Source organism: Physeter macrocephalus, chromosome 8 (assembly GCF_002837175.3).
Source record: "Physeter macrocephalus isolate SW-GA chromosome 8, ASM283717v5, whole genome shotgun sequence".
Lineage (NCBI taxonomy): Eukaryota > Metazoa > Chordata > Mammalia > Artiodactyla > Physeteridae > Physeter > Physeter macrocephalus.
In genome coordinates this window covers 145,103,596-145,114,312 of record NC_041221.1, presented here as the reverse complement: position 1 = coordinate 145,114,312, position 10,717 = coordinate 145,103,596, and the positions used below count along the sequence as shown (strand labels likewise).

Sequence of the window (10,717 nt, the reverse complement as noted above, 5' to 3'; positions counted from 1 at the left end):
GGCCCTTCTGGAGCCACCTCCGAGGGGCCCTGGGAGAAGAAACATGCCCAGTGTCAGACAGGCAGTCAATTGCACAAATGGGGGTCTCCAGAGTGACCAGGTGGCTCTTGCTAAGCTGAAAGAGAAGTTAGGTTGGTCTGGACAAGCCTGATAATAAATAGCATCAAGAAGCTTCCATTTACAGGACACTCACTAGCCAAGCCCTTTACATTCCACTGTCTCCTTTGGTTCCCACAAAAATTTTATAGAGTAGGTACTGTTATCATTCCCATTTCACAGATGGGAAACTGAGGTTCACGGAGATCAAACACTGTAAACTTGCCCAAGGTCACATAGCTACCAAATGGTAGAGGTGGAATTTGAATCCAGGCAGCCTGGCTGAAGAACTTTCTTTTTGTGGATTAATTAAGTTTATTTTTACAAAGAGCCTAATTGTACTGCTGTATTTCTTAAGAAGATTAGATTCTCTGCCCCCTCCTTTCCTGGAGACAATTGTGTTTACCCCTTTTAGTTGATTCTCTTAGTATTTTCCTTCTTATTTCGATTCACATGGTTATAAAGTTACTTCTTGAAACTAAAAAACAAAACAAAACAAACAAACAAAAACCCATATAACACTGATCCAGGAAGATGATCATTCTTTCCATCTACTTAGATACATAAATACTGTAAATACATTTGTGTTTTAGCAAAGTGTTTTGAACTTTTAGTAGTCATGAATACCAACCAAAACGGAGTCAGGAAGAAATTGAAACTCTGACCAGACCTCTAACTTGCAAAGAGATGGAATCAATCATCAGAAACCTCCCAAGAAAGAAAAGCCCAGGACCAGATAGTTTCGCTGGTGAGTTGTACCAAACATTTAAGGAATTAACCCCAATCCTGCTCAAACTCATTCAGAAAATAGAAGATGAGGGAACACCTCTCAATTCATTCTATGAGGCCAGCATTACCTTGATACCAACAACAGACAAGGATATCACAAGAAAACTAGAGACCAGTATCCCTTAAGAACATAGATGCAAACGTACTCAGCAAAATACTAGCAAACCAAATCTTATAGCATAGATTATTAACATGATCATTTTATGTTAGATCATGCATATTCACCAAATCATATTAACATGATTAGACACCATAACCAAGTGGGATTTATCCCAGAAATGCAAAGATGGTTTAACACATGAAAATCAAGCTAATATACCACATCAACTGATGCAGAAAAAAGCCTTTGACAAAACCTAACATGCTTTCATGATAAAACACCCAAAAGAGTAGGAATTAAAACAAACATCCTCAACATGATTAAGGGTATATATAAAAAATTCACAGCTAACTCAATGATAAAAGACTGAAAGCTCCTCTCCCCCCGACTCCCCACCCTCACCACCTTAGATCAGGAACAAGGCAAGAACACCGGCTCTCACCACTTCTATTCAACACTGTACTGGAGGTTCTAGTCAGAGCAATCATGAAATAAAAGGCATCCAAATTAAAAGGAAGAAGTAAAACTATCTGTATTCACAGATGACATAATCCTATATACAGAAAAATCCTAAAGATCCACAAACACCCAAAATTTATCAGAGCTAAGAAATGTATTCAGTAAAGTTACAGGATACAAGATCAACACACAAAACTCACGTGTATTTCTATATGCCAGCAGTGAACAACCCAAAAAGGAAATTTAAAAAATAATTTTATTTGCAATAGCATCAAAATGAATAAAATACTTGAGAACCAATTTAATCAGAGATGCAAGACATAAACACTGAAAACCACAAAACACTGCTGAAAGAAATTAAGAAGACTAAATAAATGGAAAGACATTTGTACTCATAGATTGGAAGATTTAATGTTGTTAAGATGACAATACTCCCCAAAGTGAGCTACAGATTCAGTCCCTATCAAAATCCCAATGGCCTTTATTACAGAAATGGAAAAGCTGATTCTCAAATTCATATGGAATTTTAAGAGATGCCAAAGAGCCAAATCAATCTTAGAAAAAAAAAAAAAGAAGCTGGAGTCCCCAATTCACAACTTACTACAAAGCTAAAGAAATGAAAGCAGTGTGGTATTGGACTAAGAATAGATAGAGATCAATAGAACTTGAGTGTTCAGAAATAAACCTTCACATCTATGGTCAATTGTTTTTCAACAAGAATGCCAAGACCATTCAATGGGGAAAAACATTCTTTTCAATAAATGGTGTTAAGAGATCTGCGTATCCACATATAAAACAATGAAGTTGGACCCTTACTTCATACCATATACAAAAATTAACTCAAAATGGATCAAAGACCTAAATACAAAGGCTAAAAGTATAAAACTCTTAGAAGAAAGCATGGGGGTAGATATTCATGACCTGGACTTGAAAATGGTTTCATAGCTACGTCACCAAAAGCACAAGCAACCAAAGAAAAAAATAAATTATACTTCATCAAAATTAAAAATTTTGGGGCTTCCCTGGTGGCGCAGTGGTTGAGAGTCCGCCTGCCGATGCAGGGGACATGGGTTCGTGCCCCAGTCTGGGAAGATCCCACATGCCGTGGAGTAACTCTTACAGGAAAGCACAGGGGTAAATATTCATAATCTGGGCTTGAAAATGGTTTCATAGCTTTGTCACCAAAACCACAAGCAACCAAAGAAAAAAAAGGAAAAACTGAACTTCATCAAAATTAAACATTTTGGTGGCTGGGAGCTTAGGCTTCATCCTATAGGCCCAGGGTTCTTCGTGGGAGCCTGCAGAGGAGGGTACCTCCAAGTACAGTCCAGGAACCCCAACCTCAGAATCACAGGGGTACCTGTTGAAATGCAGATTCCAGGGCCATCCCCGGCCTCGGGTGGGAACCTGCACAGGAAACAGGCTCTCTAGGGGATTCTGTTGCTTACTTATGGCTGAGACCACTGCCCTCGAAAGCACATGCATGGCCTTGAGGAAAGCTGAGAATCTCTAAGATGTAGGTGAAGTTTGTGTCTGGTCTCAGGATAGGGTACTTATCTTCCATGCAATTCTTACAAAGTCCCTGATCCAGGCTGGCAGGACCCCTCCCTGGTGGTGGGTGTTGAGGTGGAGAAGGGATGTGGCTACCCAGGGGGGTGGAGGTCACAATCACCCCGACGGGTGGCCTAGGCCACCGCAGCAAAACCTGCCTCCATCCCTGAGATCAGAGGAAGCTGTTTGCCCTGTTATTTCTGGACATTATTTCCATCTACTTAGATATATAAATTTTATAAATACATTTGTGTTTTAGAAAAGTGTTTGGAACCTTTAGTAGTCATGAATACCAACCAAAATGGAGTCAGGAAGAAATTGAAACTCTGACCAGACCTCTAACTTGCAAAGAGATGGAATCAATCATCAGAAACCTCCCAAGAAAGAAAAGCCCAGGACCAGAGAGTTTCGCTGGTGAGTTGTACCAAACATTTAAGGAATTAACCCCAATCCTGCTCAAACTCATTCAGAAAATAGAAGATGAGGGAACACCTCTCAATTCATTCTATGAGGCCAGCATTACCTTGATACCAACAACAGACAAGGATATCACAAGAAAAATACAGACCAATATCCCTTAAGAACATAGATGCAAACATACTCAACAAAATACTAGCAAACCAAACCTTACAGCATATTAACATGATCATACACCATGACCAAGTGGTATTTATCCCAGAAATGCAAAGATGTTCAACACGTGAAAATCAATCTAATACACATCAACAGAACAAGAACAGAATCTCACGTGATTAACTCAATTGATGCAGAAAAAGCCTTTGACAAAATCTAACATGCTTTCATGATAAAACACCCCACCCCAAAGAGTAGGAATTAAAACAAACATCCTCAACATGATTAAGGGCATATATAAAAAATTCACAGCTAACTCAATGATAATAGACTGAAAGCTCCCTGCCCACCCCACCCCACTCCCCAACCTTAGATCAGGAACAAGGCAAGGACAGCGGCTCTCACCACTTCTATTCAACATTGTACTGGAGGTTCTAGTCAGAGCAACCATGAAGAAAAAGAAATAAAAGGCATCCAAATTAAAAGCAAGAAGTAAAACTATCTCTATTCACAGATGACAGAATCCTATATTCAGAAAAATCCTAAGGAATCTACAAAACCCCTCAAAAATCTATTATAGCTAAAAAAATGTATTCAGCAAAGTTACAGGATACAAGATCAACACACAGAACTCACGTATATTTCTATATGCCAGCAGTGAACAACCCAAAAAAGAAATTTAAAAACTGATTTTATTTGAAATAAATAGCATCAAAATGAGTAAAATACTTGGGAACCACTGTAACTAAAGAGATGCAAGACATAAATACTGAAAACCACAACACACTGCTGAAAGAAATTAAGAAGACTAAATAAATGGAAAGATTTTTATTCATAGATTGGAAGATTTAATGTTGTTAAGATGACAATACTCCCCAAAGTGATCAACAGATTCAATACTGTCCCTTTCAAAATCCCAATGGACTTAATTGCAGAAATGGAAAAGCTGATTCTCAAATTCACATGGAATTTCAAAAGATTCCGAATAGCCAAATCAGTCTTGGAAAAAAACAAAGTTGGAGTCCCACTTCTGAATTTCACAACTTACTACAAAGCTAAAGAAATGAAAACAGTGTGTTATTGGACTAAGAATAGATACAGACATTTATTCTTAGAATAAACTTGAGAATTCAGAAATAAACCTTCACATCAATGGTCAATTGATTTTCAACAAGGGTGCCAAGACCTTTCAACAGGAAGAAAACAGTCTTTTCTGCAAATGGTGTTAAGAGAACTGGATATCCACATACAAAAGAATCAAGTGGGACCCTTACTTCATACCGTATACAAAAATTAACTCAAAATGGATCAAAGACCTAAATACAAAGGCTAAAAGTATAAAACTCTTAGAAGAAAGCATGGGGGTAGATATTCATGACCTGGACTTGAAAATGGTTTCATAGCTACGTCACCAAAAGCACAAGCAACCAAAGAAAAAAATAAATTATACTTCATCAAAATTAAAAATTTTGGGGCTTCCCTGGTGGCGCAGTGGTTGAGAGTCCGCCTGCCGATGCAGGGGACATGGGTTCGTGCCCCAGTCTGGGAAGATCCCACATGCCGTGGAGTGGCTGGGCCCGTGAGCCATGGCCGCTGAGCCTGCGCGTCCGGAGCCTGTGCTCCGCAACGGGAGAGGCCACAACAGTGAGAGGCTCGCGTACCGCAAAAAAAAGAAAAAAAAAAATTAAACATTTTGGTGCAAAGAATACCAACAAGAGAATAAAAAGACAACATGGCAAAAAATATTTGCAAACCATATAGACAAGTGTTAAGTATCTAGAATATACCCATATATTCTAGTTATCACCTATAATTCAACAAAGGCAACAACTCAATTTAAAAGTGAGCAAAAAAGTTGAATAGATATTTCTCTAAAGAAGATATACAAATGACCAACAAGAACATGAAAAGATGCTCAATATCATTAGTCATTAGGCAAATGCAAATCAAAACTACAGTGTGAACTACATCACACCTACAAGGTTGGCCATAATTTTTAAAAAAAACATCAGAAAATAAGTGTTGGAAAGGATGTGGAAAAACTGGAACCCTTGTACAACTCATGAGAGTTTAAAGTGGAGCAGCTGCTGTGGTAATCCATTTGATAGTTCTTCAAAACGTTACACAGAATTACCATGTGACCCAGCAATTCCACTCTTAGGTGTAACCGAGCAAGGGCTCAATGCCAGACAGGAATAGAAGCCAGTACTATGGCACTGGCTTCTGAGAAACAAAGAGTTTTATTGCATGGTCAACTGGTAAGGAGACAGGAGCCTAGGCTCTCAAACCTCTCCTTTCCAGGATTGGGGAAAATTTAAGGGGTTGGGGAAATTTCAAGCTTGGAAGGTGATTGGCTAGTCTTGAATCAGTCCATACAGGCTACATGTGCTGCTGGAAGCCAGATTTTCCGAAGGACTTAGCACTTTGTAAAGGACTCTGGTGGCAACCTTTCTATTCTTTGAGTTCCACAGACTAATTATTACTGGTTTCAGGGTTACCATCTCTGCCTGCAAAACAGCTCCTTAAATAGGTTTGATCAACAACCTATTTAAGGACACAAACCAGTTTAACTTGGTGCTGTTTCAATTCCCCCCCTTTTTTCTGGTACATTCCTCAGCCTTGAGGGAAATAGGGAGAGGGCTGCTCTAGCTGTTTTCTGATTAGGAGCGTGGATTTTTATAAGAGGAATGAAATTGAATTATTTGCAAGTCCCACCTTGAACTCTTAAGTCTTGGGCAATCATCACGCGAGTGTGGGAGGCCTTTTTAAAAATACAAGATAAGGTTCTTCCCTGGTGGCACAGTGGTTGAGAGTCCGCCTGCCGATGCAGGGGACACTGGTTCGTGCCCCGGTCCGGGAAGATCCCACATGCGGCCAAGTGGCTAGGCCTGTGAGCCATGGCCGCTGAGCCTGCGCGTCCGGAGCCTGTGCTCCGCGACGGGAGAGACCACAGCAGTGAGAGGCCCGCGTACCGCAAAAAAAAAAAAAAAAAAAACAAGAATGTGTAACCAGAAGAACTTTGCAGGCTCCGTTGCACTTAGGTTGCAGTTGTCCTCAGAGTGTTGATTTTTCCAAGTCTGGGGGAGGACCCAATCCCCCGGCTTATGCAGAGAAGTGCAAGGTCTGTGGGAAACATTCATCACCTAGAAGCGTTTTATGTATAGCAAATACAGTAACACGTAGAGACTGTACACATTTTATAGTATCTAATTATTTTACAATATGATCACTTTCAAGACTAATAACACTTAGTCTTAAGGAAGGGTCTCCCATATAACATTTCATAGGGCTCAGCAGAACCAGGCTTCTAGGGCTACTCTTAGCCTAAGCAGGGCAACTGGTGAGACCTTTTCCCAAGTTAAGTTGATTTCTTGACATTTTGGCGATTGTCTTTTTCTAGGTACGATTCATCTTTTCAGTCTTTCCCACAGACTGAGGTCTCCATGAAGCATGTAACTTCCATTGTGTTCTGAGGGGCCCAGACACTCTTGAGTTACCCTGGCTATGAAAGCTCCTCTGTTGTCACTTTGAATTGAAAGAGACCAACCAAAATGAGGGGAAAAGGCTTTTAGTAAGGCCACTGTTTTCTTGGAAGCCTTTTCTGTCCAGCCTGGAAAAGCTTTGACCCATCCTGTGAAGGTGTCCACAAACACCAGCAAGTATATATTATGTCCCATGGCTCTTGGCATAACATTATTTACCAGTCACCTCCTGGTTTTGTCCCTTGGGTTTGCACCTCATTTATTGCTGGGTGTGGCCCAGCTTATGGATTGTTTCTGGCACAGATCAGGCAATTTTATATTACCTTTTAGATAGTCCTTTGCATTTGTGGATCAGTAGGCTTTTGTAACCAGTGATAGGCTGAGTCCCTCCCATAATGGGTTCCTTTCCATTAAATGATAAGGTATAAGCACTAGTCTCTGCTCACTATCAATCCAGCCTTCTTTGGTTGTTTGGTACTGATCACCATCTAAGTCTCAAGGGTCGGCATGAAATCTCCATTCATCTGCACTCTCTAGATCCATTTCCAAATACCAAGGCTTAAAAGGGATAGGTCCACACTCAGAATGAGTGCTAGGGCCTTGGGATCTGGGCTTTTGGTTCGGGCCACCTGTTTTGTGGCCTGATCAGCCAAATTACTTTTTTAAAAAAATAAATTTATTTATTTATTTTTGGCTGCGTTGGGTCTTCATTGGTGCGCGTGGGCTTTCTCTAGCTGCGGCGAGCGGGGGTTACTCTTTGTTGTGGTGCGCGGGCTTCTCATTGCGGTGGCTTCTCTTATTGCAGAGCATGGGCTCTAGGTGCCTGGGCTTCAGTAGTTGTGGCTGGCGGGCTCTAGAGCGCAGCTACAAGCCGTGGCGCATGGGCTTAGCTGCTGTGCGGCATGTGGGATCTTCCCAGACCAGGGCTCGAACCTGTGTCCACTTCCTTGACAGGCAGATTCTTAACCATTGTGCCACCAGGAAAGCCCCAAATTACTTTCTTTAGCTATGTAACTATCAGTCTTTCAGTGGCCTGGGCAATATACTTTGGCTACTTCTTCTGGCATTATAACAGAATCTCATAAGGCCAGTATCTCCTCTGCATGTTTAATTTCTTTCCTTCCTGAAATAGTACACCTCTCTCTTTCCATATGGCCCCATGTGCATGTATAACAGAGAAAGCATAGAATTGGTAATAAATAGTTACCTTTTTCTTTGCTCCAAGGTGCAGGGCTCTCGTGAGGGCTTTGAGCTCTGTCTTGTGGGCAGGCATTCCTGGAGGAGGGCTTCTGCTTCTAGGACTTCCTGATGAGTTACTATTGCATGCCCAGCCTTTTGGAGTCCCTGGTCCATGAAGCTTCTCCTGTCCATGAACATTTCCATATCCCAATTTTCTAAAGGCTGATCAGTCAAATCTGCTAGAATAGACTTTGTTGATTATTTGTATGGGATGGAACTCCATATGGCATTCCACAGTCCAGCTTAATGGCTGTCACTTCCTTTGAGAACCTAACATAGGAATTGGCCATGAGACCAAAGTTAGGAATCCAAATAGGACAGAACCTAGCCATTCCTGAGGATCCTCGCCATTGCCTTCTGATGGTGGGAACAGTCACCCTAGCTAATGGTCCAGTAGTAAATTTTTTTAATGGTTATCAAATATCCCTTTATTAAATTATTTTTCTTTGCAGTTCTTAACTAGCTGGCCATTCCACCACATCACTGTTGATGTCATCTATGATGTCGTGAAGGTGGCAGCCATCAACATTGCAGCCCACAGACTGGGAAGTCCCCAGGATCTCTTTAATGGTTCCAGAGAGTTCTCTAGCTAAAGATTGATGATGCATCTATCAGGCAATGTTGACAATCAAAAGTGATGTTTCCACTGTGGTTAATGTTTTTCTGCTTTTTTCCATCTCTTGGTGGTTCCTATAGGGCTTTGATGATCAGGGCAGAGGCAGAAGGTACCACCTCAATCTGGGTCTGTCTGTTCTGAATGGTCAGTTTCACTGTACTCCTCAGACCCTTCCAATCACCAGTTGCCTTGGTGATATCCTCATCAACCTTTTTTTGCAGACAGACCCAGGGGCAGATCTTGGGGGACAGGGCAGACGTGGCACAAACTTCCCCACTGATACACCTCGGGTATACAACTTTGGTATCATTGGCGTCCAACTTAGGCGGCAGGGTGGGGGCAGCTGTGGTCAGATGAACCTGGATTCGGGAGAACTGAATAAGTTGCACCTTGGTCCCCTCCAAGCCGAAAGTCTTCGTCTTTCTGATAACTCAAATCCTAGGTATTTTACAGTTGGTTGAGAGATTTGCACTTTTCCCTTGGAGGCTTTATATCCCCAGTCTGCCAGCAACTTTAAAGTGAGGATTGTATTTTGGTCTGAGGCTCCCTTATTTTTATTAGTAATTAGTAGATCACAGTAAGCCTCCCTCATTTAATGGGAGATCACTTAAGTCCTTGGATAAGACTTCCCTGAAGATGGTGGAGGCATTCTTAAATCCTGTGGGAGTACCATCCAACAATACAGTTGTTATATATTATCTCTGGATTGTCCCATTCAAAGGCAAACAGTTCCTGGGACTCAGGACTTAGGGGTATGCAGTAAAAGTCATCTTTTAAGTCCAGAACTGTAAACCAGCAAAAGTCTCCAAATAAAATTGTAAGCAAAGTGTAAGGATTTGGTACTACCAGACGTACATATCTACAACTTGGTTACTGACTCTCAAATCCCGTACAAAACAATTTCCAGTACCAATTTTTTTGTATCTGACAAGGTCAGAATAACTGGCACTTAAGAAAGGTGGTTATCAGAGACTTTGTATCTTCCTTCACATGCCTCTTTAAAGGGTATTGCTTTACATTTGGAGCCTTGGCATCTAGACAGAATTTTACCACTATTGGGTCAGGCTTCTTGGCACTTCCTGCCTCCCATCAGCCCAAACATCCACTCTTACCTTTTGTAGAATTTGTTCAGGGCCTTCTGGTTGAGGCTTGTCTCCTGCACAGTTTGCAGGGCGTACGCTTGATCTGGGAGTTCTCTAAGGCCTACTTTTTCTGGTGAGAAAGTCATTTAATTCTGTTTGTAGATCTCCTCCCAACAAGGGAATAGGGCATTCAGGCATATACAGAGTGTTTTGGTTTTTAAAAAATTTTTTTAATTTTGTTTTTTATACAGCAGGTTCTTATTATTAGTTATCTATTTTACACATATTAGTGTATACATGGCAATCCCAATCTCCCAATTCATCCCACCCCATCCCCCACTTCCCCCATTGGTGTCCACGTTTGTTCTCTACATCTGTGTCTCTATTTCTGCCCTAAAAAACCGGTTCATCTGTACCATTTTTCTAGGTTCCACATATATGCATTAATACGTGATATCTGTTTTTCTCTTTCTGACTTACTTCACTCTGTATGACAGTCTCTAGATCCATCCACGTCTCTGCAAATGACCCAATTTCTCTCCTTTTTGTGGCTGAGTAATATTCCATTGTATATATGTACCACATCTTCTTTATCCATTTGTCTGTCGATGGTCATTTAGGTTGCTTCCATGACCTGGCTATTGTAAATAGTGCTGCAATAAACATTGAGGTGCATGTGTCTTTTTGAATTATGGTTTTCTCTGGGTGTATGCCCAGTAGTGGGATTGCT

General features: G+C 41.1%; 1 pseudogene; it reads right to left on the bottom strand.

Annotated features, from left to right (window-relative positions):
- Positions 1 to 8,266: 8,266 nt before the first annotated feature.
- Positions 8,267 to 9,497, bottom strand: LOC102978870 (60S ribosomal protein L12-like; annotated as a pseudogene).
- Positions 9,498 to 10,717: the final 1,220 nt, after the last annotated feature.